General features: G+C 29.4%; 1 pseudogene; it reads right to left on the bottom strand.

The window, feature by feature from the left end:
• Nucleotides 1–5,799: 5,799 nt before the first annotated feature.
• On the bottom strand, nt 5,800–6,898 carry LOC114369405 (annotated as a pseudogene).
• Between the last annotated feature and the right edge of the window lie 286 nt (nt 6,899–7,184).

The raw sequence follows: 7,184 nt of genomic DNA, 5'->3' as shown, positions 1-7,184 counted from the left end.
GCCATGAGCATCAATGTTCTCCCACATCTTCTTGACTTGTAAATTGGGATTTAATTTGAATATCTTAATTTGAACATTAATTAGCTTATATAGGTCGCGTCCTCAGCTCTCCATCGTTCTAACTTCAGCAACGAGTAAAGAGATTAATATTCATAAAAGGCTCTGGTTATGTTAGTCTCTGTAAGTGATTGAGAAAAAAAGAGAATGGAAAGGAAACTTTTGAGGTACTCAGTACTCACCTATGCTTGGAGTAAAGGAGAGAGGGGAGTATCAGAGCCAAAATGCTATATTAACTAATTATAGTACTCACAGCTAACTGATTAATAACCTATTCCTGTGATTTAGATCTTAGAAATATGTAATTGCCAGCTAACTCGAGATGCAAGCAAGGATTTCTCCATTTCAAAAACTGATTGTTTATTTTTTTACCTCAAGAGATATATGATGGATACATTCGATGAAAATATGTTTTCTTGTGCATATGAATATCAGATGCCTAAAGGTTCTTAATGTTTTGTCGAATTGATTTGCTTAATTTATGCTTTAATTGTTTCTTTCTTTCTTCTTCTTTTTTTGATTTAAAACCCTCAATATTTAGAACCTAGTTTTGTTTTGTTCCAATCATTTTGCTTTTGTCCAAGTTAATTTGTTCCTGTTTTAGTTGTTTCAGTTTGTTTAGGGTCTGCAATCCTCGCTATTTAGAAGCAAGTTTGAGCATCATTGCATCAATTACTGAGTAGAGTTAGTTGAACTCACTTAAAGAAATAAATATCTCATAACACCTATTTTTTTTTCATTCTCATGACCCTAATAATCCACAATCTTAAAACAACTAAATAGGCAACAGAGGTGAATTAACTGATATGGTTTCTAGAAATAATTTTGACATATTATTAATTTCAACGTGCGGACATGTGTATAAAAAAAATCAACATGGGCAACATAATAGTTATTAATTAAGCTCAAATTTCTGTTGATCGCTAATGGATTAGAAGATTCAATATTAGACAGCGTTTGGTCTTGAAGGAAAGAAACTGAAGTCAGGAGAAACGTGAAGTGGAATTCGAGATAGAAAAGGTTCATTTTTTAAATATATACAATCATGATATAATGCAATATAAATATATATGCTCTATTCATTATATTTGTCCAACGCTCAATAATTCAAACCAAGCTTGAACCAAGCCCTATTTGGTAGAGTACAATTTTGATACAAAATATTTACAAGCTTGTTTCTGACGGGAAATTTTTTAAGGTACTTTCGAAGTAATGAAAAGGAGTTTTCACGACATTATATATTACTTTTCACTTCGATATCCCACATTAAATGGTACAGAATAAGAACTTCTTATTGAAAGAAAAAAAAAACTTTTACACCACAAACACTCATGAATTTATTTCTCATAAATATTTATAATGACACAGTTAATTAATTATGAGGACTGGTAAAGTTCACTCTAAAATGAAACCGATTGAAGTAGAAAAAGGAGAAGGATAACACAAAAGAAAAAGAAGATATAATGAGTGATGTAATGAAAAAAGAACACAGATATATAAAGAAAATGGAAAAATGAAATTCAAGATAGAGTGACTGAGTGAGTATATATATATATATATATATATATATATATATATATATAGTTTTTCATTAATTATTACAAGTTGAGTACTGTTGATGGCCGAATACTATAACAAAGTAGAAGCTAACCAATGCTTTTATCGGAGGGCGTTGTTCACTTGGAATCCCCCTTTCTCCCTACAAAAGAGAGCTTCACTGTTTTTTAATATTTTTTTTGAAACAATAAATTAATTTATAAAAATGAATTTAATTAGAATGAAAAATATATTTATAAACGTTTTTTATACTTCTACTATTTAATAATATATGTCATATATAATAATTTTATTAACTTTTATAATAATTACTTTAAAAATAATTTTTAGAATGATTTCTGTTTGGTTGATTGTATAAAAATATTTCCACTCACAGAGTATTATAGTTAAATCATATAAAAATAATAGGTTAAGTTATGCATAAAACTTATAGACTAAATAATAAGAATTTACTTAATCTATAACTTTTTTTATGTAACTATGATTTTGCAGTCTATAATTTCTAAAACAAAAAAAATATAGATAATATATAATAAGAATTAGCAAGTGCATCAATCCGTCTAAGTAGTATTTTAAAACGATAAGATCGAGTGTCAAGTATATAGGGATTTTGATTGTACTCAAAGTTTATATATGTACAATTTTAAGCAATTAATGAATTAAATTTAATATTGATCGAATAATGATACAGAATGTAAAATTCAACATAAACAAAAATAATTAAACATAACACATTAAAGAGACAAAACACAAACACTTGGGGAAAAGTTGTCGGTTGAAGTAAAATTACGGAACGTGTTGAAACATTACCTACCAAAATTACTTTTGATGCAACATTAAAGATTTTTACTATTTAACGTTATTTCGATTATTACTTTCATCCGCTAACCTATCTTAACCATGATCTCTCATGTAAAAAAGCTAAAGTACCTAATTTCACTCCTGATTCCTTAAGAGCTACATCAAATAATTTGCTTTAAGAATAAAAATGCATAAATAAGACTAAATAATGTCATCCTATCCGTAGACATGGATTACTCAAATGTTCTTTTCAAGTTCTTAGGAGATAAACATTTTCTAATGCATAAACCCTATAACACTACATGAGTATGGATGATCAAATCATAAACATAATATTAAGCACAGAAAAGAAACAATAATATCCAAATAACATTAAATAGATAGTTAGAATCATTAAATAAAGAGTGTTTGATCGTTGAGCTCTCAACAATGAGTGGTTTAGTCTTCTCATTGTCATGAGAGACTTATTAATACAAAAAAGAAACACGAGGTCTGAAAGAAAATGGAAGAAGATGGAGGAAAGGATCCCTAAATGAGTGGGTTCTTCCTCTTTTCTCATGCCCTAGCTCCTTATTTAGGTCCCTCAAAGAACTGCTCTGATTTCTCTTTTTTTTTTTCTCCTTTAAAATGTAACACAATCATGTTTTTTGACATTGACTGTGCGTTAAGCCAACACATGCCCTTAAGCGCACATGCAAAATTCAGTTGACATAAGTGATCACGCGCTAAGTCGTCAGATGCACGCTAAGCCACCAGATGTAAGCTAAGCCACCATATGCACGTTAAGCCGCCAAAGACGCACTAAGTTTGGCTTCCAAATTGTCTCCTCGCGCTGAGCGATTGTTGACACACTGAGTACGCTGCTTTAGTTCTTCAATCTTCTCTCAGGTCTTTTGCTGTGTAATTCTACAAAAAAAATACAATAAAAAATATGGTAAATTAACTAACTTTAACATCTACCGAATAAAAACTCAAAAGAAGTTAAATTACTAATATTTTAACAAAAAAGAAGCAATAAAAGAGAGGAAAATTATATAATTACTATGTGATAGCAATAACTGAAGCCTTGAAGCCTTGAATCAGATTAATTTATTATTTTTGACTTATATATAAATTAATATGCAGATAACTAACATTTTTCCTACTTATATATAATTAAAGGTTCTTATTAAGGAATTAAAGATTTTTTGTTAAAAAATTATATGAGATTGTTTTAGTAATCATAAGAGAATATATGCTTAAAAAAAATTCCTTTTACTTTATAAAAAAAAATCCCTGTTACTTTTATTTTTAACTAGTATGAGTAGTATCATAAAAATAGACATTGATTAATTAGTATTCGCCATAATTCACTTCAATTAAAATGGAAAACAACAGTAAAGACAAAGCATTGTGACCACGTGGCTGATGCTTTGTTTCTATTCCTTGACTTTTGTCGGAATCTTCATCAGTTACTGGTGTAGTAGTCCAGTATCCAATATATTTGGACTTCAGGGATATGCTCATTGGCAAGTGGCAACGCTAACGCAGTTGAAATTCAAAACCCTAGCAAAATCCTGGGACCACATTTTCTGGCTCTACCTCCCATACCCATGCACACATGTTTTGTCGTATTTGATTTTTTGAACTCCAGTGATTGCTGGGTTAATTTATGATTATGTGTTTTTGTGTGTCTATAATATATATTCTTCGAAAATATACACAACAACAAGCAAGAAACTAGCTATTTTGCTTATTTATAGCTGGTATGAGTTGAAAATGAACGAGAACCTGAATATAATATACAAGTTAAAGCAATATAAGAACTACTTCTTGATGTATAAAAAGCATATTATATGTCTCGTATCTTATTTTAATTAACTTCCGCATGGGAAAGAAGTCCCCGAGAAAAATTGAAGTATAGGTTAAACTTTTTCTTTTTGATATATAATAAGTTTAAGGCTGTTGTCGCTATTTATTAATTAATTCTTCTAAAACCACGAAATATCAGTAATTAAACAAAAAATAAACTTCAATATATATTATTTGTACAAGATGCTCATCTATATTATTATAGAATTATTTGGCTCAAGTTGAAATGATTATTATAAAATTATATAGGCAAAATTATAAATTTGGTCCCCTAGTTTATCTCGGGTTTCGAATTTGGTCTCCCAATAATTTAATTCACATATTTGGTTCTCATATTTTATAAAATCGTGCAATGTTGATCCTCAGGTCACAATTGAATATTAATCGTTAACAAGTGATGTTGATTGTCACGTGTCATGTTCTTATTAGATGATGGCTGTCATGTGTCATGTTGTGATTGGTCAATGAAAACAACAATTCATTCTATCTTTCATGGAGTTGACATTTAATCAGAACATGACACGTGACAATCATTATCCAATAAAAATATGACACGTGACAGACAATATCACTTGTTAACGGTCAACGTTCAATTGTGGCCTTAGGGGACCAACATTGCATGATTTTATCAAATAGAAGAATCAAATTTGTGAATTAAACTACTGAGGAACTAAATCCGAAACTGAAAATAAATTGAGGAACCAAAAATATAATTTTACCAAAATTATAGTTGATTATTCTACCAAATTTTTTGATTATTTAATAAGTCATTAAACATCACTCGGTCAATATGCATGTTATTAGTTGACAATAGAAATATATATATAGGAAAATTTATCCATTACTGATCATGCGAAAGTATGTGAATAAAATTTTACCTGTTGTAACGTGATAAGCTTTGTTTTTTCAACAAACAATTATAATGATTTTATATACATCATAGTCAAATTCAGAATCACATTTTCATAACTCTTTTATATATACAATGTTCCCATTTAAGTAAGGTTTTCCCCCCTTTAAAATACTCTGTTTTAATTTTTTACGGACATTTTTCTTACATGAAAATACTACGGACATATTTTAAAATGATAGAAGACAATGTTTTTTTATAACCTTCCTAACTAATTGATTCTTTTTTATATAAGAAAGAAACCATTGATTACATTTTTTTAGAAAAAATATTCTTATCTTTTTTATATTTTTATCGAGGGCTTAAATATCTTTTTAGTTCAACAAATTAAATTAACATTTTTTTCATTTTGATCTTTGTAAAAAAAATTTGTTTTAGTCCTTACAAGATATATTTATGTTATTTTTTCTCCTTAAAATATTTTAGACAATATTTTTTTTAATTTCAAAATATTTTTTATTATTCAAAATACTATCTAAAATACCTTAAGGATAAAAAATAAAATAATCTTTTTTACCAGAACTAAAATAAAATTACTTACAAGAGGACAAAAATAAAAAATACTAAATTATTGAGACGTTAAATCTTAATAAATATTTTTTTCAAAAAGTTAATTAAGAGGACTTTGTAACTTTCTCAATTTATTTATAACAAATATAACACTATTAAGAAAAAGAGGAATCACAACAAGACAAGACGCTAACAACATCGAAATCAAAATCTTCTTCTTTGCGCTTATCATTGTTGTTGTAACTCTCTCTTTCTGCTGATTATTCATGATGCACTGTTTAATGTGTTCTTTTAAAGTTCATATGTCATTCCCACTTTGACCATACGCTTATGAGGAATATCAAATACTTTATCACTTTGCCTCAAATTCTTCTTCAAGAAATTGTAAGCATAATCTATCAGAATCCTTTTCCATATGCCAGCTCCTTTGCTAGCAACCATCTCACTTTCACCAATCAAGTGAACAACACCTCCTCTCACTGCTTTTTCAATTGCTTCCACCTCTTGCACCACTCTCTCTTTATCACCACTATTTATTTTTTCTTCTGTTTTACCATCTTCTATCACTCTTTGGGACGCCAAAAATCCACAACCAATAAACTCCTTCAGCCTCTTAACCAACAAATGCTCAAAAGGCTCTTGCTCGATCATTGCGCACATTAGTGTATCAATATCTTGCAACACATCGAAACACATTGATTTCTTCGTGTTCCACTTGGCGAAATAGAAACCTCTCTTCTACAGGAATTTTGCTAATAGGCAATGATTTGATGGACACAAAGACAACCACAGAGTGAAGTGCAGGAATGTTTGTCACATAATGCTTGAAAATAGGTGGAAAGCCTTGTACAAGCTCAGAGTAGATTATGGAAGACCATGCATTCGAACTAAGTTTCTCCCAGTAACAATCTCCTTAAGCTTCTGTGGAGAAATCTTGTGATCCAATTCATAATAGTACTTCCTTCTATACACATCATTCCAAATGTACATGATTATCATTAGCACTACAGCAAAGGCAAGAGGAAGATACCCTCTTTATTTGAATTTGTATAGCACCGAGCTTAGGTAGATAAGTTCAACAGAACCAATAATAAGCACATAGCTGATAACAAAAAGTATGTGACTCTTCCATATCATGATCATGATTAGCACCAGCAAAGCAGATGTAAGTGTCATTACAAACACCACTGCTATCCCTTCATGCACAAATTTGTTAAGTGTCACTATATTGTGATGGTTTCGTAAGGCTAAAATGAATGAGTTTAATGTCTATGCACCAATAGTGTACAACAATTTTATATTGTCATCCAATCACAAATTGTCATTTTAATTATTTTAAAATAATTATTTTGAAAGTCAACAAACTTATCATACATATGTTGAATTATGATTGAATGACTATGTAAAATTTTTTATACCGCTAGTACGTGCATAATCTTTTTTCTCAAAATTAATTGAGGGTTTAAGAGATTAACTTACCATAAGCTTTGACAATTTT

The sequence above is a fragment of the Glycine soja genome, chromosome 10 (assembly GCF_004193775.1).
Source record: "Glycine soja cultivar W05 chromosome 10, ASM419377v2, whole genome shotgun sequence".
Lineage (NCBI taxonomy): Eukaryota > Viridiplantae > Streptophyta > Magnoliopsida > Fabales > Fabaceae > Glycine > Glycine soja.
This window is presented reverse-complemented; position numbering and strand designations above follow the sequence as displayed.